This window comes from Aegilops tauschii, chromosome 4 (genome assembly GCF_002575655.3).
Source record: "Aegilops tauschii subsp. strangulata cultivar AL8/78 chromosome 4, Aet v6.0, whole genome shotgun sequence".
NCBI classification, from domain to species: domain Eukaryota; kingdom Viridiplantae; phylum Streptophyta; class Magnoliopsida; order Poales; family Poaceae; genus Aegilops; species Aegilops tauschii.
In genome coordinates, this window is record NC_053038.3 from 288,313,449 (window position 1) to 288,338,844 (window position 25,396).

The window sequence follows — 25,396 nt, forward strand, 5'->3', positions numbered from 1 at the left end:
GCTCGGGACTCCGTCCTAAGCTTGGGGACGAGTGGGGCGCGGCGTTGGGCTGGCTGGGCCGCGGCCTGGCGACTGGGCCGGCCCGGTCCGGTCGGTCCTAACTTTTTTTAAACTGACTTTACAGAAAATAAAAATAAAAACCAAATAAAATAAATAAATACTATAGGCATATAATATATCAAAATTTTCAGAAAAAGATTTTCTACAACGTAAACATTTTTCTAATGTTAAATAAAATATACAAAAATTCAAATAAAGCAAAGAGTTCTACTGCTGCAGTAAAACCCAATAAAAATCATTTTAAAAATACCAAAATAATTTCAAATTTATTTTTCTCCAATTTTCTACTGTAGGGAATCATTTTACCCTAGTTTCCATATATTTTATTTTTGGAGAAAAATAATTGGAATAAAACCCAAATAACTCCAAATTGAAAAATAATTTCCAAAAGGACTTTAAATTTATTTCTTTTAAAACTTCCAACTCATATTTCATATGTTTTGAAGAAGTCATTTTATCTTCTCTCATGAAAATTATTGAGTTGCATAAAGTTTTTTAGTCTGAAATATTTCCAAATCAAATTCAAATATTTTCAGAACCCTTTTCATTTTTTTAAATGGAAGAAGTCATGCCATCTTCTCTCTAGGGTTTTGTATCTGAAAAGAATTTGAATTCACGGAGATCATAAATGCAAAAATGAAAGTTTGGGAAAGTCCTTTTATTCCCTCTCATTTAACTTTCAAAAGTTTCAATTTCACTCACTTTCAGTAAATCAATCACACAACAAACAAACAGTCAACCAAAACTATCTATTTAATATAATATTCCAAAATTTAGAATTTTGGGATGCTACAAACCTACCACCCTTAAAATGAATCTCGTCCTCAAGATTCGGAGAGGCTAGAAAGAAATAGGTTAGGTTCAGGGGTCTTCTCAAAATCCATCATTCGTCACAAGCGGTCTGGGGTGCTACGACCCTTAGAAGCATGGTTACGGTTCCATCAAAACTCATGTACTCCATCCATATTCTTGACAGTGTCGGTCTTCTCAGATTCTCGGGAAAATTCCTTCTCTGGGCTCTTCCGGTAGTGGCATAACCTTGACCGCAATTCTTCTGTCCTTCCATCTTGGTAAGGTTCTACTATGATCGGGTCTTCTTAGCAGACGGGTCTGGCGTGAATACTAAACAACTATCAATATCTCACGGTGGTCATCAATTTATGGTTTCTCCTGCAGGAAATGGGTCTGGGCTGAACCTCACCGTTTGTCCTACGATTTGGCAACAACTACCTTGTACAAGGGAAAATTGTCATACCATTCTAAGGTTCAAACAAGGTTTAATATCGTCGTCTCTCTACTATAGGTAAGTCACTCAGATTTACCATCCCATATAGCAAGCCGAATAATAAGAGTAAGTCGGTATGGTGATCAATCCATCCCACACCCAAATCATTACCTTGTATACGGTTTAGTGAATCTCGCATTCTAACACTCGGTCATCCTCACAAGCATTGCAGAATTTCTCTTGTCGACGACCTAAGTTCAGATAAATCCATTGATTCTACAAGCCAAATGAACATCTATCGTTCATTCACAACTCTCAGGTTTTGCGTTACTCCTATAAAATCGTCGGTGGGTAAGGTCGAAATCTCTTCCAGGGTTTTTCCTTCAACAAGAATATGCTTACCTCTTGGTAGGTCTTGGAGCCTGTGGGTTATGGCCCATCTCATCACTTGTAAACCTTAAACTCATCATCGGCGAAAACTGATCATTATTCCAACATCCAGCTTCCTAGCATTCTTAAATCCATCCAATTGTACTGTCTCCCTTCCTTCTATTTGTACCAAACTAAAATGTGATTACTCAGATCCATCCTGGAGTTACAATTGTTCCATATTACCAATATTATTCCTCCTTTATATCCAGTAGTACTTCATCCCTTCATACTTCTTTGGGTGTCCCACATATCGAGGTAAAACTCATACTTATTTTGTCCAAGGTCCACTCCGTGGAATATCATAATCCTTTCCAGGGGTCAAGGGTCCTCACAGGGTACTACCACCCTTAAAATGCACAACTTCATCCATAGACCATATTTCTCATATCCTCGAAAATGGTCAAAAATCATTCTTCATAGAGTAACAACTCATAAAATCCAAATCAGTACCCATGAAAATAACTTTATTGATTCTCCAATGATTACAATCTCTTGTGTTTCCATTACATGCCTCAGTTCAACACCTCAATATAAAGGAAATGTTCTCACTACTACGACTATATTTCTCGTTGCAACTCAACTATTTATCACAAGTATCCTTCTCCTTGGGACATTCTCTGGCAAAGTGCCCTGCTTCATCCCAACGGAAACATATTACTTCTGACAAGTCTCGAGGTTTTCTTGTGATTACATAGCCTCCTTGGGTCCTCGGCTTCCTTTTTGGGCAACTGCTGAAGTAGTGCCCTGATTCCTTGCACCTGAAACAGGTGATATGACTTAGGTTCTTCCTGGAATCCAATCTATTTCTCTTCCTGGACTTTTCTGTTTCAATCAGGGCTTCTATTTCCTGTGGGTCATACTCTACTTCCTCTGTCGGGAATTCTACTAGATCCCCATTCAGACAATTTTGGGAGATGTGTCCTTCTTCTCCGCATGAATAGCATGACTTAGTGCATGGTTTAATTGGTCTTCTTCGGGTGTGTCCTCCACCTCTTCCTTCATCACGAGTTCTTCTAAAATTTCCATAAGGGCTCCTTTCTTTACTTCTTTCTTCAGCTGTACGGTTCTTTGTACCATGGGGTAAATGTGATACTGAGTAGGGTAGTGGGTAGTCCCTTCACACAAGAAACAAGTAATCTGCCTAGTTGGGCATTCTTCAGCTGCGTGACTTCCTTCACAATTAGGGCATTCACCCTTCTGTTCCTTATGGTTGTGTCCTATTCCTCCACAGAGCTTGCTTGCACAAGGCTTCTTCATATCATTTCCATAAGGCTTCAATTTCTGGGACACAAGCCAAGACTTTAGCAGAGTCAACTTAAATTCTTTCCAAGTGGTTACTCCTTGCCATCCATTGATGGTTTGGTACATTCTCCACCAAGTAGCAGCACCTCTTTCAAAGCACTGAAGAGCATGCTGGGCCATATCCTTTCCGGCTATAGTGTTATTCTTCATATGATCTTCCATGTTCTGAATCCATCGGTCCGTCTCCAATTGAGTCATCGGTCCAGAAAATATGGGTTCATCTCCATTCATCCTCTGTTGGTTCCAAGGGTTTTGGGGTGGGATAAGAGAGATAGAGAGGAATACACACAATGCAAACAATAGTTTTGAAAAGACAAATTTTATTGTGGCTGTCGGAAAAACATCAAACAAATGACAGCTCACAAACGTCACATCTAACGTGGGTATATATTAGGGGTTTGGTCTTCTAAAGGTCAATAAATCTTCAAAGTCGCCAAACTCTTCAAGTCTTGTTCATGTCTCCGGTGGCTTCTTCCGATCGTGCTTGTCCTTCTCAAGTTCTTTTGCCAGATCATCTCTGTTGACGCAAAGTCTCTCATGACGTCCTTCAACATTTCTGGAGTTGCGTTCCAAACTTCTGGGTTTCAACATCCTTGACATGAACCATGGTCCTACTGTCCTTCAGTTCCTGATGAATCTCTGGTATCTCAAGGTTTTGCTCCTCCAGTTTGGCTACTTTCAGCTTCTGGGTCCTGAGTTCTTCACGAAATGCTTCCTTATCAAATACAGCTTCCTGAAGGTTCATCTTAAACTTCCTGATGTAATACACCAGATCCTGGCGATACACCAGCTAAGGTTAAAACTGCATCCTTGGTTGATAGATGCTCCATCAGCCTTCTACCATCCAATCCTTCAGAAGAAATGCATGCTTATCTCAGCACGGAGACAATAGCATAAGCGGGCGATAACATCATGGATAGCCGTGTTTCTGCTCTTGTCATTTCCATGAGCTATCATTCCATAGTTGATATCTCCTGCCTTAGGATTTTCTTGACCAAACTTTGAGTTCTAATGCTCCATGTTCCGGTCTTTCTCCGATACACCTTGATCTCGGGTATTGACAGATTCCATAGTCTGCCAAGTTCCATAAGGGTAGCCTTCCTAGGTCATACAAATCTGGGAATTCTTCAGAGCCTTCAAATTCTCCAAGTCTTCGGAGTCTTAAACCGTTTCAGTTTCCATTATTATAATGCACGGTAAAATCCTTTTCATTCCGAAGTGGTCTTAGTTGTCCGATATCTTGTACTTCTTGGAGTGGACTCATCAGTCGAATCTTCGAGTGGTCAAAAGGGAAAAGGGGTATGGTCTCACTAAAAGGGAATATTTGAATAAGCTCAGAAGATAAGAGAGGTAAAAGATCTTTTTGAAAATGAAGTTGTAGAGAAAATCTTCCTATGGGCTTGCCAGTTTCTAGGGGTCACGTCCTATAGTCAACATGTGCTCTGATACCATCTTGTAGCGACCCGACTTCAGACGGTCAAGTCTCTGTGCTTAAGTGTCATCCCTAGATCGGTATGCTAACACACACAGTACTCGAGGATTTATAACAGAGGTAAATCACATGTATAAATAACGTAAATACTATTACCTCAATCCAAATAGCGGAAGTAACAACAAGGTTGTGGATTCCCATCAACACCAACGGCAAAGTTGAGTGTAGAAATCGTAACCCTAACGTATCACTTACTCGTCGTAAGATTCCTGCAACATGAGACGTGCAGCCATAAAGGGTCAGTACATTGAATGTACTGGCAAATTCACACCATAGAGAAATGATGAATAAAGGCTATCACTACATGCATATATGGCTGGTGGAGGCTCTGGGTTTATTTTTGCATAAAGCCAATTTTTTCCTACATCAAAGGAATAAATTTTATTTAACTACCAAGTTGGTTGAAAATTATTGAGAAGGTTCCTCCAACTCAATCCCAATTAAAAGTTAACAACCCAACAAATTAATTAAGTAAAGTGATAAACCAGATACTCAAGATGTCCATAACCGGGGACACGGCTAATCATGATTAGTTTGTACACTCTGCAGAGGTTTGCGCACTTTTCCCCACAAGACTCGATCTCCTCCATTGTATTTCTCGCACTGCATGGTGTTTGAGAAACGGATGATCGAGACACAGTCTTTCCGAAGCATTAACTCTTTACTCTGGGTAGACACTTACGCCTACTTTCCCCTACATCTGCTAGCCTACCACTGAGAGAGGTCACACAACATACTCAACTATGCCAGAGCCCATAATGGCTTGTGGCTGCACATGGAAGTTTCCAGCATGAATAATCTTATGATCCCTTTGAGCCTGGGTGGCATTCGATAGGATGATCGCACGGGTTCCCCGGGATCTCCTAGGACAACACTGGTATATCCCCAAGTGTCCGGGCAAGCCACTGGTATATCCCCAGGGTGCCCCAACCAATCCACCCAGATGTGTATTAAAGTAGCCACCTTAAGTTTCCCTTAGATAATATTACTCTCGCAACTTTCATGAATTCTCTCAAACCAATCCACGTCTACAAGAATAGCATAGCAGTATAAGCATAATGTAGAATTAACTCCTAGGGGTTTGATATAAAGGACAATAGGTTCTACCTCATCAACTACTTCCCAAAACCCACATATTAATCAGATCCTACTCATGCAATGTTTGAGGCTGAAACTAATGCACAAAAACTGGGTATGAAAGGGATATCATCAAAGTGTGAACTTGCCTCGTACTGTTGATCAAGATGATTCGCACTCATAACTCCTGATAGTTCTACTCGTCACACTCCGGTCAATCTATCGTGAGCAAGCAATTGCATACATAAGCACTCATGCCAAAGATTCGAAGAAAAGATCTCGGAAAACTTTGAAAACAAGCAATTAACTCTTGCAACAGAAACAAATTTCTAAAAGTACCAAAATTGGGTGAATTTGGACTTATCAGAAAGTTTAGGTCAAGTGCTTCGATTTGCAAAAAGAATCAATTAAATCAGAATTATAAAACTCAAGTTACGATCAAACGAAGTTCAAATACAAATCTGTTTGAATTCAAATTTTAAAACTTTCAAAAACATGTTGAAGTTGTTTTACTTGATAGAGGGGATCCTAACGAAGAAGTGGGTGTTGGTTTTGTTGGATTTGGATAAATGGGTAAAAAGTAGCGAAGGTTTGAAGATCAGCGGCTAAACTGTAAGAAAACTTATTTGCAACTGGGTCCCTGGCCACGTGACAGCAAGCTAACGGACGAACGTCCACTACAGAAGCTTACTAGATGAAAACGTTCTCTTGAAGAGGCTAAACAGCGAACGTTCGATAAATAAAACAAAACGTTTCAAAAAGAAAAAAATAAACGCGATCTAATCTACAACGTTAAACACGATCTAACGGAGGAGAGTGGCTCCGGTGCTCACCGCGGTGGAGGTGGACTCCGGCGAGGTCGTCGGTGGCGATCCTGGCTCGGGTTCAACGCGGGCGATGCCTCCGGTTCTCGGCGACGCCGGTGGAGTAGACGGGGAGGGGCGGCTCGGCGAGGCGGATCCGAAGGTGGTGGCGGCTTCGGGCGAGGGCGGCGGTGGAGCGCGGGGCGGTGCGGCGGATCTCGTCGGAGTTTTTGAACTCCGGCGAGTGGGGGCGGCGCGATGCGAAGGAGAGAGAGAGGGGGTGCCGGGCGGCGGCTTTATAGTAGGGGCGCGGAGCGGGAGGCGTGGGGAAGGGGCAGGGGCAAAGACGGCGGGGCGGGGCGTCCGTGAAGGACACGGCGGCGGCGCTGTCGTGGCGGCTCGGGACTCCGTCCCAAGCTCGGGGATGAGAGGGGCGTGGCGTTGGGCAGGCTGGGCCGCGGACGGGCGACTGGGCCGGCCCGGTCCGGTCGGTCCTAACTTTTTTTTAAATTAATTTTACAGAAAATAAAAATAAAAAACAAATAAAATAAAAAAATACTATAGGCATATAATATATCAAAATTTTCAGAAAAAGATTTTCTACAACGTAAACATTTTTCTAACGTAAAGTAAAATCTACAAAAATTCAAACAAAGCAAAGAGTGTTACTGCTGCAATAAAACCAAATAAAAATCATTTTAAAAATACCAAAATAAGTTCAAATTTATTTTTCTCCAATTTTCTACTATAGGGAATCATTTTACCCAAGTTTCCATATATTTTATTTTTGGAGAAAAATAATTTGAATAAAACCCAAATAACTCCAAATTGAAAAATAATTTCCAAAAGGACTTTAAATTTAATTCTTTTAAAACTTCCAACTCATATTTCATATGTTTTGAAGAAGTCAATTTATCTTCTCTCATGAAAATCATTGAGTTGCATAAAGTTTTTGAATTTGAAATATTTCCAAATGAAATTCTAATATTTTCAGAACCCTTTTCATTTTTTTAAAATGGAAGAAGTCATGTCATCTTTTCTCTAGGGTTTGTATCTGAAAAGATTTTGAATTCACAGAGATCATAAATGCAAAAATGAAAGTTTGGGAAAGTCCTTTTATTCCCTCTCATTTAACTTTCAAAAGTTTCAGTTTCACTCACTTTCAGTCAATCAATCACACAACAAACAAAAAATCAACCAAAACTATCTATTTAATATAACATTCCAAAATTTAGATCTTTGGGATGTTACAAAAGTACAGGCATTGATAGCACTGCCATCGGGAAGGAAGGATATAACAAAACCAATCAAAAATATAAGATTAAATATAAAGAACTTGGAGTCTGCAGATACTGTGGGGGCAGGTGGTTCTTTGGCCACAAAAGTGCCCAATACAAAACACTTAATCTCATGGCCACTAAAGAAACCAAGGATAAAGACAATCCTGATGCAATCCTACAAGAAAAAGGTTCTGACGAAGAGGCTGATACATCTATTAATAGCCCCACAAAGGAGGAACAACTCATGCAAATTTATCTCCAGGCCCTGGCGAAAAAGCCAACTATGCCACATTCACATTTCAAGTCCACATTGGAGGTAAATGTGGCATGGCTCTAGTAGACTCTCGCAGTTCACACACATTTATGGACATGCACTTTGCTGCTAAAACATCATGTACTAATGTTCCACACCCAATGGAAACTGTTCTGATAGCTGGAGGTGGGCAACTGCAATCTGGATCACACATAGCAGACACACAATATACAATTGAGGGCCATAAGTTCTCCAACTCATTTAAAATCCTTCCCCTCAATAAGTATTACATCATCTCGGGTTGTGGTTGGCTCAGCAAACACAGTCCTATCACTATGGACTTTGATAATAGGAAGATCATCATTAACTTGGATGGCAAAAGAATAGTGCCCATCAAACATAGTAACAGAAAGAAGACTATTCCAGTGATCTCTCTACATATAATGGAAAAATTAACCCCGAAAGGTGTATCTGGCTACTGTTTACTTCTCGCTCCTGATTTGAAACATACAATGCAACAACAATGTGTAGAAGTTGAGGACCTGCTCCAAGAGTACAAAGACGTCTTTGCTGAACCTAAGGAAATGCCACTTGTAAGATCTTCCCATCCCTGTGATTGAGGACTTATTTGATGAACTGCATGGGGCCAACTACTCACAAAGCTGGATCTTAGAGCAGGTTACCATCAAGTTAGAATGAAAGAAGAAGATAGACACAAAACAACTTTTAGAACATACTTTGGACACTTTGAATACTTGGTAATGCCCTTTGGGTTCACAAATGCACCTGCGGGATTTCAATCACTCATGAACAAGGTGTTTGCCCATCTGCTGAGGAAATTTATTCTGGTGTTCTTTGATGATCTACTCGTCCACAACAGAACCTTGTTAGATCATCTCATTCATTTGAGAGAAGTGTTGGACCTACTCAGGCAACACAAATTATTTGCCAAGGCTAGTAAATGCATCTTTACTGCACCACAGGTGGAGTATTTTGGGCACATTATCTCTGGCAAAGGAGTTGAAACTGATCCCAAGAAGATTGAGGTTGTTAAGGACTGGTCAACACCCAAGAACCCCACACAACTCAAAGGAATTTTAGGCTTAGATGGCTATTAGAGAAGATTTGTACAAAACTATGGCCTCATCTATAGAACCCTTCATGACATCCTCAAGAAAGACTCATTTAATTGGGGAGAACAACATCATCTAGATTTCAACAAGCTCAAAGTCAGTCTAACTACTGCCTAGTCCTTGCTCTCCCAAAAATTTCTCAATCTTTTACTGTGGAGACAAATGCTAGTGGAATAGGCATAGGTGATGCCCTCATGCAGCAAGGCAGGCTCATTGCTTTCTATAGCAAAATCTTAGGCCCTAGATCTGCTGCCCTTTCAACATATGAAAAAGAGGCCATGGCCATCCTGGAAGCCCTAAAGAAATGGAGACACTACTTCATTGGAAGTGAGCTTCATCTGAAAACTAATCAAAAGATCTTGAAGTTTATCACATAGCAAAAGGTTTCTGAGGGAATTCAACACAAGCTTCTGCTGAAGCTTTTAGAATTCAATAACAAGATGGAATACAAAAAAGGACATGAAAACAAAGTTGTTGATGCATTGAGTAGAAGAGATATGTCACTCATGGCAACCACTCTCATCACTCCTACATGGATAGAATCTGTAGAGAAGAGCTACCAGGACGATGCCCACTACCAATCATTATTACAAAAGTTGTTCATAACACCACAAGCTGAGAAACATCACTCCCTCAAAGTTGGTATCCTCAAATATAAGGGCAAGATAAACATTGGGAAGGATGAAACACTAAGACACCAATTGATAGATTCCTTACATGCTTCTACCATTGGGGGGCACTCTGGGATAGTGGCTAACTCTCAAAGAACTAAGGGGTTGTTCTACTGGCCAGGACCAAAGAAGGATGTAGAAAAATTCATCATTGAATGTGTTGTGTGCCAAAGAAAAAAGGCTGAGCACTGCCAGTATCTAGACCTCTTGGACCCTCTTCCCGCTCCTAACATGGCATGGACACACATTACAATGGATTTCATTGAGGGACTCCCCAAATATAATGGGAAGGAGGTCATATTGGTTGTGGTCGACAGATGTACCAAGTATGCCCACTTCATTACCCTCTCCCATTGTCGGTGTCAAAACCGGCGGATCTCGGGTAGGGGGTCCCGAACTGTGCGTCTAAGGTCGATGGTAACAAGAGGGGGGGACACGATATTTACCCAGGTTCGGGCCCTCTCTATGGAGGTAATACCCTACTTCCTGCTTGATTGATCTTCATGGATATATGTATTACAAGAGTTGATCTAACACGAGATCGTAATAGCTAAACCCTAGAAGTCTAGCCTGTATGGCTATGGTAATGAGTCCCTCCCTCTGGACTAAGTCCTCCGACTTATATAGACACCGGGAAGATCTAGGGTTACACCAGGTCGGTTACAAAGAAAGGAATCTACATATTCGGTCGCCAAGCTTGCCTTCCACGCCAAGGAGAGTCCCATCCGGACACGGGTGCAGCCTTCGGTCTTCGTATCTTCACGGCCCATCAGTCCGGCCCATGGCTAACAGGCCGGACGCCCGAGGACCCCTTAATCCAGGACTCCCTCAGTAGCCCCCGAACCAGGCTTCAATGTTGAGGTGTTCGTCGCAAAGATTGTCTTCGGCATTGCAAGGAGGGTTCCTCCGACGACGACTTCCAAGTAATGTATTCAGCTTATAATTCAATGTTGCACCCCTCGGCTTCTGTGCATCTATGACTTCAGCTTCCACGTGTCGGGCGAATGCAGACGGTCAAGGTATTTTCGCAAATAACACCCCGGCCATGCAAGAAAGAGCGTCTATTTAAAGAGATGGGGTCTCAGATCCATTCGGCACCACGCAGAGAAAATCCTCGGAGATTGCCAGGAAAGACCATTCCAACATGGCTAACATTCCCAGCTCCTCCTCCCGTTCCGACCCAGAGAAAGGCAAGTGGGAGAGGTGCTCTGTGTCCCACAATCAATTGGAGAAGTTGCAAACGCAGGGATTTCTCCCTCCTGCAGATCTGGTCCATGTTCGAGCGGGAGTAGCCTCCTTCAACAGCAAAACCCAGGCGGAGGATTTCCCCGATCCATCTGCGGGGGAACGAGTGTGCCTCGTCCCCTATTTGCTAAGGGGCATGGGATTTCCAATTCACCCATTCCTCCGAGGGCTTCTGGAATATTATGGCCTCCAGCTGCACAATTTTACCCCAGCTTCCATCCTGCATATCGCAGGCTATGTCGCCTTATGCGAACTATTCCTGGGTTGTGAGGCCCATTTTGATCTGTGGAGAAGGTTATTTTGTCTTGTCCCGCGCAACCACGAGGGATCGATTTTTGAAGTGGGCGGAGCCGAAATATGGCGTATTGCTGAGACCGGATACCTATCCGGCACGCCGAAGAAAGCTTCCGAAGAGTGGACCTCTGAATGGTTTTACATCGAGGACGCGGTACTTCCAGATCCAGTCCGGAGGGGTCTCCCCGAGTTTTCAAGTGTTCCTCTGAAGAAACGCCACAGTTGGCGCCCTCGGAGCCTCGAGGAGGAAGATAGTGTGGAAGTCCGCCAACTCCTGAACAAGATCAGGACGCTTGCCCAGTCCGGATACACAATAGTCGAAGTGATGGCGACCTCCATAGTGCGGGGGATCCAACCACTTCAATACAGAGGACTTCCCATGTGGAACTACAATGGGGAAGATGACGCCTCCCGCTGCGGCAGGAAAGGTCCGGACACCCCTGCCGCCCTAGCCAAAATATTGGCCGAACTATTCAAGGGTGAGGAAGAGGAGTTCCTGCGCATCACGCACAGAGAAGGATATTCCATGTACAGTCCTCCTAGCTGGGTAAGCCCCCAACTCTTCTACTCTACTCACCCCACTCCCTGAGCTTTGCTTCAATGAATATTAACCCGTCCATTTGTAACAGCATTGGCAAAAGATTTCCGAGGGGCTTCACAGCCCCGCCCCGTAGCCCGAGGGCCACAATCGGGACCTTGACCCTGGATTCGAAGAGGATCTGGATATATTCGTGGTACTCGAGAATGGCGTGTTTTACCAGGTGAGCTACGACGGCACCGAAGTGCTCATCATCGCCGATTACCCTGGTCTTCTCCCCGCTTCGCACGTAAGTAGTCACGAGATATCTCCCCCGAAAGGTTTCCCTCGTTCCGCCTCACCCACCGCACTGTATCGTGCTTCGAAGGGGAGGCGTTCTACATACCGTGCTACTCCAGGAGCGACTCCGAAGAGAGCGGCTCCCGCACCGGGCAAGCCTTCAAAGACACGGTCGGGCCCTCGTCAAAGAGGTATGGGTTTGCAAATACGTTTTCTTAATAGTCGCATCCAACCGTGACTTTCATGTTCGTCTTGCATCAGGAAAAGAGTCCGCCGGACTGTGTCTGTGGGTCCGGTCAGTAATACTCCCAACAGCCAGGATCCAGCCTCAGCCGAGGGGATGGGGGCCAATATGGGAGTGACGCCGGACTGTCCTTCGGCCGAGGGCTCGGAGAATATGTCCGTCACCAACTCGGAAGTGGAGAGCGCCATGAATCATCTGCACCGAAGGGCCATTTTACGAGACCCCTGCTTTTCGGAAGAGGCGTTTAATGCCTTCAGCTCAGCTGATGCATACATCCGAGCTGCTCGAGATGGGCTTAGCAGAGCCACAAAGCAGCATTTAAAAGATGTGCAGGTAAGTTTACTGTGTCTCAGTATGATAACCGTATGCCAGTAGTCCCCGAGACTTAAAGTAGTTGGAACAACTGATTTGAGGATCGCTGCATGATCAGGTTTTTTCGGAGAAGAATGACGTGCTAGCCCAAGAGCTAGAAAAGTGCCGGACGCAGTTAAATGCAGTGACCGCCGAACTAGAAAAATCCAAGGCGGCGTCTTCCAGTGATATGTCCCTCCATCAAGAAACAGTTAATGCATAGCGACCGTGTTAACACTGCGGCTTTATCTCATAACAGGATCATCAGATCAATTGGAGGAAACAGAGTCGAAAAGACTACATGCCACAGGCAAGCGGGTTTTGACCCGTGTCAGACAGGATAAAAACAAACTCCAAGATGCAAACACCCAGCTGGGCAAAGAGCTGAAGGATGTGTGGGCCCAGCTAGCCGACTCCGTGAAGGAGAACAAAAAACTGCGAGGCGGCATATTCAGTATGTGGCCGTATTTACCTTATAGCAGTTTGGAAGTAAAAGTAGCTGATATAGCTGTGATTGCAGGTATATTGACGGGCCGTCCCGAAGAGGAGGTGTCCGGATCATCAAGTGATCTTCTGCATGGGATGGCGCAGTTGCACGAGCAAGCTCGGTAGGCAATGCGGAGTGTAGCCAAGGCCTTATGGCCATCCGACTCCCCACCAGGGAGTATGGAGAAGCTTGTAGAGTTGTTCAAGGGAGTGCGGTGGCGTATCCGACTATGCAAGATATCGGCCTGCCGAGTGGGTGTGCGAGAGGCCTGTGCCATGGTAAAAACGCGGTATACCAAGCTGGATCTGAATCACAAGGCCCGGGTCGGACCGCTAGGGTCAAATGGGGAAGAGATTCCCGTTAGTTTAGTATATGACCAAGTAGACGTGGCTGCTAGATACTCCCAACAGGATTGTAAATTAGACCACCTGTTGGACGGTATAGAGGAGGAAGTTTTTAAGTCCTAAGTGACTATGTACTCTCCTTCTAGCTAGATTGTAAAATGATTGTCATGGCCGACCTTTTCGCTTTGACCTCTCGCCCGAAGGTGCGGAGTGTTTCCGTATACCTCAGCGGCAAAATAAACCGGGGTATGCGTGGAAACCAGGTGTAGGGGTCATAGTTGCTTGAACAGGCAAGTTGTATCCGGCTAGTTATGTTATATTAAATTAAAATTGTAAGAAACATCTTCTAGAGAGAATAGTTCCGTTAAGGGTTCCTTTCCCTGGGTGTGCATGCATTTATGTGCATGTCCGAACCGTGATGAAAAAATCACAGTGTGTATAACTTCTGGGGATTCACAATGGAACGAGTGCAAAGACATCTTTAGTTCACCGACCGAATATTCCCTTAAGAACGCTAGCTTTCGGCTTCACCCAATCTGAGGTACACATCCGGATGACCCGGCAGTAACAATCGCAGGGGTGCTCCCTTTATGCCCTAGCCGAACTAACGGGAACGTAGGGCATAAGCACAGGAGCCAGCCAACCCAGCTTGGCCAAAACTTAAGTCATATCGATGCATGTAATGGCAAAGAAAAGGTACATATGGGAGAAAACGCATATGTGATGAGCTTGATGCTTGGGAAATAGTAATAGCAAGCTTCTGTCAAGGAAGCCCCCAGGTATAAAGGATGTACATACTTGAAGATGTATGCGTCGGGGATGCATGGTCTAACCGCACAAAAGCTTTTAAGGCTAAAGAGAAAAAACGAAAAGAGAGAAAAATGATGAAAACAATAAGAGGAAGGAGACGAACAAGGAGTTCGGCGCTAGGCATAGAATCTTTGGAGTCTGGCCGCGTTCCAGGGCTTCGGCTCTAGTCGATTGTCTCACGCATCATGCAAGTGGTACGCCCCTCCGGTGAGAACTTTGTCGATGATGAAGGGACCCTCCCACTTGGGCTTGAGTTTGTCCTTTTTCTTCTCCGGTAGGCGTAGAACGAGTTCGCCAACGTTGTAAGTTTTGGCCCGCACTTCTCTGCTTTGATACCTGCGCGCCTGTTGTTGATAAAATGCAGAACGGGCTTTTGCAACATCGCGCTCCTCCTCCAGGGCATCTAAGCTGTCCTGCCGATCGAGCTCGGCCTCTCTCTCTTTGTACATGCGCACTCGAGGTGAGTCATGAATAATGTTGCAGGGTAATACTGCCTCTGCACCGTACACCATGAAAAGGGTGTGTATCCGATAGTGCGATTGGGCGTGGTCCGCAGCCCCCAGAGTACGGAGTCGAGCTCCTCAACCCAGTGGTTGTCTGATTCCTTCAAAGACTGCACTAGTCTGGGCTTAATGCCGCTCATAATGAGACCATTGGCTCTTTTGACTTGACCATTTGTCTGTGGGTGATAGACAGAGGCGTAATCGAGCTTGATGCCTAGATTGGCGCACCAGGTTTTCACTTCATCGGCTGTGAAGTTGGAGCCGTTATCGGTGATGATGCTGTGCGGAACACCATAACGGTGTACAACGCCGGATATGAATTCTATCACCGGCACGGATTCGGCCATTTTAACTGGTATGGCTTCTATCTACTTAGTGAATTTATCCACCATGACCAGCAAATATTTTTTCTTGTGGCTTCCTCCTTTAAGGGGTCCAACCATATCCAGTCCCCAGACTGCAAAAGGCCAAGTGATGGGGATTGTTTGTAGGGCAGTGGGGGGCATATGGCTTTGGTTGGCGAAGAGTTGGCATCCGACGCAACGTTGGACAAGGTCATGTGCACCTGCTCGACCGTCAGCCAATAAAACCCTGTACGGAAGGCCTTGCTTACAAGGGCCCGGGCTGCGGCGTGGTGCCCGCCAAGACCGGCGTGAATCTCAGCCAGGAGCTGCTGCCCCTCCTCCTCAGAGATACATCTTTGAAGGACGCCGGTAGCGCTTTTCTTATAGAGTTCTCCGTCGTGAACCTTATAGGCCTTCGAACGCCGGACAATGCGACGGGCCTCAGTCTGATCCTCAGGAAGTTCCTTCCTATTAAGGTAGGCCAAGAAGGGTTCGATCCATGGGGCAATGACCTCCATAATGAGATGGGCCGACGGTGTTATTTCGGTGGCTGAGCCGTCGATGATATCTGTGTGTTCGGAATCTGGAGTTGTCTTCGGATCCGGACTAGTGTTGACGCTTTCCCCCTGCCACACCACGGATGGCTTAGAAATTCTTTCCAAAAGGATATTGGGTGGGACGGGGTTGCGCTTGGTGCCAATACGAGCGAGGACGTCTGCCGCTTAATTACTCTCTCGGGCCACGTGATGAAACTCGAGCCCCTCGAACCGAGCTGCCATCTTTGGATCCTTGGCATCGAAATCTCCATTTATTTGAGATATGGTCAGGTTTGAGTCCCCGCGCACCTCCAGGCGTTGTATGCCCCTGGAGACAGCCATCCGGAGACCATGCAATAAGGCCTCGTATTCGGCTGCATTGTTGGAATCTGTGTATAGTATTTGGAGTACGTACTGGACAACGTCTCCAGTAGGGGACATTAACACGACGCCCGCTCCTAGCCCCGCCAGCATTTTGGAACCATCGAAATACATAACCCAATTGGAATATGTGCCGAACTCTTTAGGGAATTTGGCCTCTGTCCATTCGGCGATGAAGTCAGCCAGTAGTTGGGATTTAATAGCTCGACGTGGTTTGTATGTAATATCGAATGGAAGGAGTTCAATGGCCCATTTGGCAATCTGACCCGTGGCATCGCGGTTGTTTATAATGTCGTTAAGTGGTACTTCGGAAGCCACCGTGATCGAACACTCTTGGAAGTAGTGTCGGAGCTTTCGGGATGCCATGAAGACCGCGTATGCTATCTTTTGATAATGGGGGTACCGGGATTTGCATGGTGTAAGGACAGTGGATATGTAGTATACTGGCTTCTGAAGCGGGAATTTGTGTCCGTCCTGTTCTCGTTCAACGACGAGCACGGCGCTCACCACCTGATGTGTTGCCGATATGTATAATAACATAGGTTCGCCGACGTTTGGCGCGCCAGGATTGGGTTGCTCGCTAGAAGGGTTTTTATCTCCTCCAGTCCGGTTGTTGCCGCATCTGTCCACTCGAAGTGATCGGTTCACCGTAGAAGGCGATAGAGTGGCAGTGGCTTTTCTCCCAATCTGGAGATAAAGCGGCTTAGAGCTGCCATGCAACCCGTGAGTTTTTGGACTTGTTTGAGGTCTGTTGGCGTGGCCAGTTGAGATAGAGCTCGAATTTTGGCTGGATTTGCTTCAATTCCTCTATTGGAAACGATGAAGCCCAGCAGTTTTCTAGGGGGATGCCGAAAACACATTTTTCTGGATTGAGCTTAATGTCATACGCGCGGAGGTTGTCGAATGTGAGACGTAAATCGTCTATTAGTGTTTCGACGTGCGTAGTTTTGATGACTACGTTGTCCACATAAGCTTGAACTGTCTTGCCGATCTATTTCTCCACGCATGTTTGAATCATGCGTTGGTATGTGGCACCGGCGTTCTTGAGCCCGAATGGCATGGTGTTGATGCAGAATGGCCCATATGGGGTAATAAATGCCGTTGTAGCTTGATCGAACTCCTTCATTTTGATTTGATGGTATCCGGAATATGTATCAAGGAAACACAGTGAGTCGTGTCCTGCGGTAGCATCGATGATTTGATCAATGCGGGGGACGGGAAGAGGGATCCTTGGGGCAAGCCTTATTGAGGTCTTTAAAGTCGACGCACAGGCGCCAGGATTTGTCCTTCTTTGGTACCATCACCAGGTTTGCCAGCCAGTCCGGATGTTTTATTTCTCTGATGAATCCGGCCTCGATTAGCTTGGCCAGCTCCTCCCCCATAGCTTGGCGTTTGGGTTCGGAAAAGTGCCGCAGTGCTTGTTTGACTGGTTTGTATTCCTTTAATATATTGAGGCTATGTTCGGCCAGCTCGCGTGGGATTCCGGGCATGTTAGAAGGGTGCCAGGCGAATATATCCCAGTTTTCACGAAGGAAATCCCGTAGTGCGGCGTTGACCGCGGGGTCTAGTTGTACTCCAATGGATGCTTTCTTCTTGGGGTCCGTTGGATGGACCTAGAATTTGACTATTTCTTCTGCCGGTTTGAAGGAGGTGGATTTGGGTCGTTTGTCTAAGATCACATCGTCCCTATCCACTATAGAGCGTAGTGTGGTTAATTCTTCGGCCGTGAGGGCTTCAGATAATGCCTCAAGGGCCAGGGGTGCGGTTTTGTTTTCGGCGCAGAGTGCTATGTCCGGATTACTGAAAAGAGTGATTATGCCATTTGGTCCGGGCATTTTGAGCTTCATGTACCCATAATCAGGTATAGCTTAGAAGCGTGTAAAAGCGTCTCGCCCCAACAGGGCGTGGTATCCGCTGCTGAAAGGAGCCACTTGGAAGGTGATTTCTTCAGACCGATAATTCTCCGGCATGCCGAATACCACGTCAAGTGTATTTTTCCCGCACACCGCGCCTCCTGACTGGGAATGATTCCTCAGAAGGTCGTGCTGCTTTGCTCGATGCGGCTTCTGTTTATTTCCATCTTGTGGAGTGTATCCTCATATATGAGGTTTAGTCCACTGCCGTCCATGAGGACCTTGGTGAGTCGAAAGCCGTCCACGATGGGACTGAGGACTAATGAGGCTGGTGCTCGGACTGTCCTGTATTTTGGTTCATCACCGGCATTAAAGGTTATAGCCGTGTCGTTCCAAGGGTTTATCGCGGCGATTGGACAGACTTCGGCGAGGTCGCGTAGTGCCCTTTTGCGCTTATTGTTTGAGGCGAATGTCTCGAAGACCGTCAATACTTTGGGGTCGTCGTCTTCTGGAGGGTGTTGCTCTGGGGTATTTTTGGTAGGGATGTCCTCGCCGTTCTTGGCTACCTGCCAGAGTATCCAACATGCTCTAAGGTTGTGGGTTGGCATGGTGTCCGGTGTTGTGTGTATTTTGCATGGGCCATCGAGCCATCCCTCCAGAACGGTCCCATGTCGCATAATGGGTTTATATTTCTTGGCTATTCGACTGGGCGCGTTGCGAGGATGCACCCTTTTCGCCTGGACCAGCGGTTGAGTTGGGACCAATGGCGCCCAACAAGCTGCCTGATCCTTCCAGGCGCTTTTCATTGCGATGTACTTCTGTACGGTAGTTGCCAAGTCAGCGAAGTGTAGTATGCGGTGACGATTAATGGTTTTGAGGATTCCTTTGTTCGTGCAATTGTTGTGGAATGCTGATATCGCGTCCTCGTCGCGGCAATCTTTAACCTTATCCTTGACAAGGAGGAATCTGGCCGAGAAGTGGTGGACCGTTTCCTGAGACTATTGTTGTATGCTCATGAGAGTGCTTATGTCTGGGTGGGTGGGTGGAATTGGATTCGGACCCTGACCCGATCGATGATCCGGAGACTGATGGTTTTCCAGACTTAACAGTTTGGGCCCTGGAGTATCTTCTGGTTGCTTATGCCCGCCGGCCGATCCTATGTTCGGAAGGCCAGTCACCTCCTTTTGTTGATGGTTATCCGGCTCTGCGGGGTCGGCGATCCGGACATAGTCCGTCTTCAGTATAGGGGAAGAGTCGCCGTCTTGCTCCTCGACTACCGCTATCTGGTGGGTGACCGGTGGAGATTTGATTTCTCTTTGGTCGGGTCTAAGCCCGATCCGATCGTAATCTGTGGCGATTCCCAGGGCGGCGATACGATCAAGGAGCTCATTTAAAGACGAAAACTCCGCCGGATCCATCTGCTTGGAGTGTTTGGGGTCGATACGAAGAGGATTTTTGATGGCCCGAGAGGTCATCATCGACTTAACGGCCGAACGGGCGGTCATGGTAAAGCCGCCCAGCCGGAGGGTTTGGCCTGGGGCCAGTTCTCCTCCGGCGGTGATATTGTCTTTAAGGACGAGGCGAGTCATCGATCCTGTCGTCGACGGCACAGTGGAACTCTCAATGAAAGCACCAATGTCGGTGTCAAAACCGGCAGATCTCGGGTAGGGGGTCCCGAACTGTGCGTCTAAGGTTGATGGTAACAGGAGACGGGGGACACGATGTTTACCCAGGTTCGGGCCCTCTCTATGGAGGTAATACCCTACTTCCTACTTGATTGATCTTGATGGATATGAGTATTAAAAGAGTTGATCTACCACGAGATCGTAATAGCTAAACCCTAGAAGTCTAGCCTGTATGACTATGGTAATGAGTCCCTCCCTCCGGACTAAGTCCTCCGGCTTATATAGACACCGGGAAGATCTAGGGTTACACCTGGTCGGTTACAAAGAAAGGAATCTACATATTCGGTCGCCAATCTTGCCTTCCACACCAAGGAGAGTCCCATCCAGACACGGGTGCAGTCTTCGGTCTTCGTATCTTCACAACCCATCAGTCTGGCCCATGGCTAACAGGCCGGACGCCCGAGGACCCCTTAATCCGGGACTCCCTCACCCATCCCTACTCAGTACACACTATGGCCCAGGCCTTTATGGACAATTCCTTTAAACTGCATGGCCCTCCCATTAGTATAGTGACTGACAAAGATAGAATTTTCACTCGCAACATGTGGCAGGCTATTATCAAAGCTCTGAAGATTAAATTGAGACTTAACTCTGCTTACCACCTAGAGAGTGATGGCCAGACAAAGAGGGTCAACTAGTGTCTTGAATCCTCCCTTAGTTGTATGGTATTTCCTAAGGAATGGAATTCCTGGTTGCCCTTAGAAAATGGTGGTACAACACCACTTATCACACTACCACTAAATACACTCCATCTCAAGCCCTCTACAACTACCCACCTCCTATGATAAGTGAGGTATCTGTTCCTGGACCTACTAACACTGAAGCAAGGGACTTCCTGTCAGAAAAACAACACATGCTCTCTAAGCTAAAAGGAAACCTAGCATAGGCTTAAGGCAGAATGAAGAAGTATGCTTACAAGAAAAGAACTGAGAAGCAATTTGACACATGGGACATGGTGCATTTAAGGATGCAACCATACAGAATGGCAGCTGTCCTGAGACAAGCAATCAAACTCACAACAAAATATTATGGCCCTTACATAACTCTGGAAAAAATTGGTAGTGTGGCTTACAAGTTATTTCTGCCACCCAATGTGGGCATTCATCCAGTGTTTCATGTCAGCCAACTGAAGAAACACTTGGGTAGCCATGTAGTTCCTTATGCAGGCCTTCCTCTGTCACTCCTTAAGGAAACAAGATTTTTTCCTCACAATGGTGTTCTTGTTACACAGTGGCTTGTAGAATGGGAGAACTTAACTCTAGAAGAAGCCACCTGGGAAGATGCTAACCTCATTAAGAAAGTTTTCCCAGCATTCTTCAAGAAAACAATCCAAGCTTGGTTCCTAGACAAATACACTTGAGGACCAGTATCGTTTCAGTGGGGAGCATTCTCAGTCCTAGACTGCAACTGTCACATATATTCAGTTATCTCCGTGCCAGTTCAGCCACAGAGAAGGTCCTACGGCCAGAAATGAAGATGTGGGATGGACAGTTCAGATCACAATGGCCACTTTACCGCCCACACGACACTATTTGATTCCTCTGCTTTTCGCCGTTCCTGTAAAGCTCCTTTCTAAGCTCGCCTACGTGTGAGAGAAGGGTATCCAATATAATGAGATAAACTCAACCCTAGTTCTTATCTTCTAGTAGCTCTTCTAGCCAAAATTCCCCAATTAATAGACGGGTCTTCGTATCGTGAGTTTATCTGTGGTTTATCTTGAGTGACTGGTATGTTATAAATTGTTGATCCTTAGTAGGATCTGACACGCGAGGATTAGAAACCTGGTTAATCGGCAGTTTTCATCCTAAATCCCAGCCTCGTACCTAGCATCAGCGCAAGAGCTGGTAGCGAGTGCTTGACTTTTTGTCATCCCATGCGAAGCGCCCGCCTAGCTTAATTAGCGTCTGCCATTGTAAGCTTAGGCCCTTAGGCATTTTTTTATGTTATGAATTTTTTTCCTCTATCAGCGCCTCCACAAATGTCTACCATTGTAGGTTCCCTTAGTGCTTGTCGTTTGATTCCGAAGGCGAAGAAATGCAAGCACTTGACGTAATTTGTCCCAAGATCAAGGGGACTTGGGCGTCTCTCGATCCTCGGTCGCTACGGCGACCCCATAGCCGACTCAGACCAGAGGCAAGGTAAGGGCGGCGCGCAAGGCATGGAATCTCATATGGGGAGAGGTATGGAGCGTCAGGGGTGAACGAGAGTCACCTTCTTATAGTCGCAGGCGGCTACGGCCAGGATGTTGCCGAAGGCCAGCCCTTGCTGTTTTGACTTCACCTCGTCCGGATCATCTCTTCTACTCACGCGGGTCCGCCGCTTCGGCTCAAGCTCGCTAGAGATTGGTCCGGTTCAGTGCAGGTGGCGACTGCGGTGCCGCCGCAGCAGCAACAGAATTATACTTTCCTCAGCCCATCAGAATCAGGCCCACTACTAAATTTGACCTGTAAATTTTTGGCAAAAACATGGAAACAAGGAGTTATTTTTCTTGTATAGAAAAAACAAATGATAAGGAACTCATGATCCTTCAGCTCGTTTCTCGTACACTGTCTGTGTCGTCGGATCGCACCATGAATCTTGGCATGGGGTATCGTTAGCACGTCATGTTCGCGAGCTGTTCGCGATAAATGGCAACCATGTAAACGCTCTAGCATAACCTTCTAGTTCCTTGCCCCACTCTTCCCCATGCGTCCACTCGATTATCTTTCCTCTCGCTCTCCGCACCACAGGCGATTCGCGTGGCGCTTTCATATTCTTCGCTGGCGATTCGTGCACCCTTGATCGTCGATGTTGGGTTCTCTATTTCCTCGCGGCCACATTTGCAAGGCGCTTGAGGCACACTGCTCGACTACCTACCTCCTGCTATTTTCTGCTACATTCTCCATCGCAGATTTCGTAGGGTATTATGCGATTTCTCATGGGGGTGGCGGCCGTTTTTGCTTCACTTTGCAGCGTGTTTGCATGTCTAGATAGGGGGGTTTGTTGGCGGGGGGAGGCGGTGCGACAGGGTGGTGGTGACGCGGTTGCTTTCGGGGGTAGGGACTCCTAGGTTTTTGCATCTTCTATTCATGGTGTCATGGCGGGAGGGGCCACAATGCTCGTCAGATTCAACGCAGTGAGCGGTGCAGCCACGACATCACGAGGATTATGGGCATCGGCGCGGTTCAATTTGGCGATGTTGGTGCTATGGTGTTGTTGGTTCATTGTGAACATTTTTACTTTAATAGGGGGAGGCAAATGTGGTTGGTATTGAGATGTATTGATTCGATGAGTTTTACTTTGTTTTGTTTAGCTAGTTTTTATTCTGTTTATTGGTGCAGTTATCATAATTTTTGCCATTTTCTCATTATTTAGTTAGTTCAGATTTGACATGGATTATCATACGTGTATCATATAGATTTTCCAGGGCCATGACGTGTGTGATGATGCTTTTTTATCATGCTTTTAATAACCTAGTTTGTTGGTATTAACCATGGACCATACTTTGTGATCTGCCTGCCATGCTCTCATGTTGTGATTTCTTCCATGCATACTGATCTTGTTGATACAAATTTTTCCATGGATCTTTTGTTCGTGTGTGTATGTGTGTAAGAGTGTCGAACCCAACGAGGAGCAGAAGGAAATGATAAGTGGTTTTCAGCAAGGTATTCTCTGCAAGCACTGAAATTATAGGTAACAGATAGTTTTGTGATAAGATAACTGGTAACGAGCAACAAGTAACAAAGGTAAATAAAGTGCAGCAAGGTGGCCCAATCCTTTTTGTAGAAAAGTACAAGCCTGGACAAACTCTTATATAGAGAAAAGCGCTCCCGAGGACACATGAGAATTATCGTCAAGCTAGTTTTCATCACGTTCATATGATTCGCGTTCGGTACTTTGATAATTTGATATGTGGGTGGACCGGTGCTTGGGTGCTTCCCTTACTTGGACAAGCATCCACTTATGATTAACCCCTATTGCAAGCATCCGCAACTACAAAAGAAGTATTAAGGTAAACCTAACCATAGCATGAAACATGTGGATCCAAATCAGCCCCTTACGAAGCAACGCATAAACTAGGGTTTAAGCTTCTGTCACTCTAGCAACCCCTCATCTACTTATTACTTCCCAATGCCTTCCTCTAGGCCCAAATAATGGTGAAGTGTCATGTAGTCGACATTCACATAACACCGCTAGAGGAGAGACAACATACATCTCATCAAAATATCGAACGAATACCAAATTCACATGACTACTAATAGCAAGACTTCTCCCATGTCCCCAGGAACAAATGTAACTACTCACAAAGCATATTCATGTTCATAATCAGAGGAGTATTAATATGCATAAAGGATCTGAACATATGATCTTCCACCAAATAAACCAACTAGCATCAACTACAAGGAGTAATCAACACTACTAGCAACCTACAGGTACCAATCCCAGACTTAGAGACAAGAATTGGATACCAGAGATGAACTAGGGTTTGAGAGGAGATGGTGCTGGTGAAGATGTTGATGGAGATTGCCCTCTCCCGATGAGGGGAGCGTTGGTGATGACGATGGCGATGATTTCCCCCTCCCGGAGGGAAGTGTCCCCGGCACAACAACTCCGCCGGAGCCCTAGATTGGTTCCGCCAAGGTTCCGCCTCGTGGTGGCGGAGTCTCGTCCCGAAAGCTTGCTTCTGATTTTTCTTCGGACGAAAGACTTCATATAGCAGAAGATGGCCATTGGAGGGCCAACAGGGGGCCCACGAGGCAGGGGGCGCGCCCAGGGGGGTAGGGCGCGCCCCCCACCCTCGTGGCCAGGGTGTGGGCCCCCTCTGGTATTTCTTCTGCTCAGTATTTTTTATTATTTCCAAAAATAACTTTCGTGGAGTTTCAGGACTTTTGGAGTTGTGCAGAATAGGTCTCTAATATTTGCTCCTTTTGCAGCCTAGAATTCCAGTTGTCGGCATTCTCCCTCCTTATGTAAACCTTGTAAAATAAGAGAGAATAGGCATAAGTATTGTGACATAATGTGTAATAACAGCCCATAATGCAATAAATATCGATACAAAAACATGATGCAAAATGGACGTATCACCGTCCATGGTGACGTCCGGTTCGTCGTGCTATGGTGAAGCTTATCCACAACGGTGATTTGTGCCGTCTCCTCTAGCACACCTTTGTCATCATTGTGTGGTTATCGTCCAAGACGAAGGCGGTCACGGCCTCGGCCCTAGAGCACTTGCGGAGCGCATGCTCACAGACAAGCATGTACGAAGTAACCATGACATAGCGTGTACCTGCCGAGCTGCCTCTATTCCTACCTCGCCTAGTGTTCACGTCTGATGATGGAGCAACATGTCAAGGTCGCACACACGCACGGCCACGCTACCATGCACACATACAACCACACATTAGAAAAAAACATGCATCATACGCTAACATGCACGCACTAACAAGTAGGCACGCACACGCACAATGCAAATGGAAAAAACTACACAAAACATAGACTAACATGCACGCAATAGCAGTCAACCTAGTACATTATGTATACTACTACTAAAGAGTAACCCTCGCCATATTGGCACAAATCGACGGTGTCCCATGTTGCTAGGGCATATCTCTCTCTAGTTGGTTTTGATGTTTGATGATAATGCGCTTTGCGGACTAATCGTATGCATTGAGCATTTCAGATATTCTTATATATGGCGTAAGACGATTTTATTCCCATCGGATAAGGAGAGAGCAAAGACGGGTTTTGCGGTGTTTCTTTTTGTTTGACTTGAATCGTAGGAAATCTGTACTACT

The 25,396-nt window shown here is 45.8% G+C and overlaps 1 pseudogene; it reads right to left on the reverse strand.

Annotated features, from left to right (window-relative positions):
- LOC109782523 (thioredoxin domain-containing protein PLP3B-like) overlaps positions 1 to 22,507 on the reverse strand; it is a 29,334-nt pseudogene extending 6,827 nt beyond the window's left edge.
- Positions 22,508 to 25,396: the final 2,889 nt, after the last annotated feature.